Raw genomic sequence first — 1,364 nt, forward strand, 5'->3', positions numbered from 1 at the left:
TGAACACCTGTACAACAAACTGAAGATGAATAACAAGCCTGGTGTCAATAAGCAGCGTTTCAGTGTCGGTACAGTTTCAGACCAACAGAATTCAGAATCATTTTGATAAATTCAATTTCAAATGAATGCATTTTTATTAGTTTTTTAATTGTTTTTTCCAGTTACTGAAGTTGAGCGATTTGAATATGAATTATTTAAATCCAGTTATAGTTGTACATAATCCTGCATTTTATTACTTTTAAGATGTTTGTTTTTTTAACCACTGAAATGCTGGAATTCTACTAATAGTTGAAAAGTACAGAGAGGCGTTCTGTGATGCATAAAAAGCAGAAACAAACTTGTGATCAGACTGTTTGTCTTGACTTTGGAGGCAGGATTCTGTCTTTAAATGCTCTAAAAGTCACCTTGTTTTTCACTTGAACAAACGTAGTTTTGGAGCAGCGGTTTCACAGCAGATTTTTTCTTCACTTTGTATTTTTCTGGCTTCACACAATTATAGCTCAGCGTCTGTCGCAGCCAAACCAGAGCGGCGGCAGCAGCAGACGTTGTAGAAGCTTTGACAGAAAGAAGAAGGTATGAACTTTAAAATCCAGACGTCCTGCACGATTTCAGACCCCCGAGTTTGAATATCAGACGTCTGAGCGTCCATGAAAGCAGCACAGAGAGGCTTCATGAAGCAGAATCCTGAAACACAAGACGATAAACAAGAAGGAAACCATCAGAGAGATTTTTTCTGTATTTTTAGCTCAAACTGCAGTAAAATCTCGTCAGGTTTCACTGGAAGCAGCTCAGACGGTTTCTCTTCCAGAGCCTGAGCTCGGCCTCATTGTCTTCTGTGCGCAGGATGAGGTGTAATTAACGTGATGCTTTGGCCTCATTATCTCTGTGGTCGGAGCTGCTCTCTAATTTCACTCACGTCTGAGCGTTTGGACTCAAAACTGCATCTAGAGGGTCCACAGCGGAGAAGAGAGGCAGCAGCAGGCTCTGAATCCTCCAGTTTGTTCAGCTGATCGTGTTTTTGGAAGCAGTTGTTTGATTAGTTTGTTGTTTTGTTGGATTTAAAGTATGAAAAGCTGTGAAGTTCTGCAGCTGCACCTCGGGTCGGTTTCAGAGCGTTCACGACTGCACCTCAAGATGCTTTTGTTTGGTTTTTATTGGAAAAATGACCCCTGCTCCCCCGCTGGGAGCCCAGGATGCTCGAAAACAGCTGAAATTGAAGCACTTACAGAGTGAGAAGTTTCCTCCTGTAAGAAAAACTGTAAAACACACGACCTGCCACCCACACAGACGCTGCAGCATCCTGCAGACACGGAGGTCACCAGACCTGCTGAACCACAAGGTTACATCCACTGGAGAAAAAACTT

The sequence above is a fragment of the Stegastes partitus genome, unplaced genomic scaffold, assembly GCF_000690725.1.
Source record: "Stegastes partitus isolate 25-593 unplaced genomic scaffold, Stegastes_partitus-1.0.2 Scaffold1424, whole genome shotgun sequence".
Taxonomy (NCBI): domain Eukaryota; kingdom Metazoa; phylum Chordata; class Actinopteri; family Pomacentridae; genus Stegastes; species Stegastes partitus.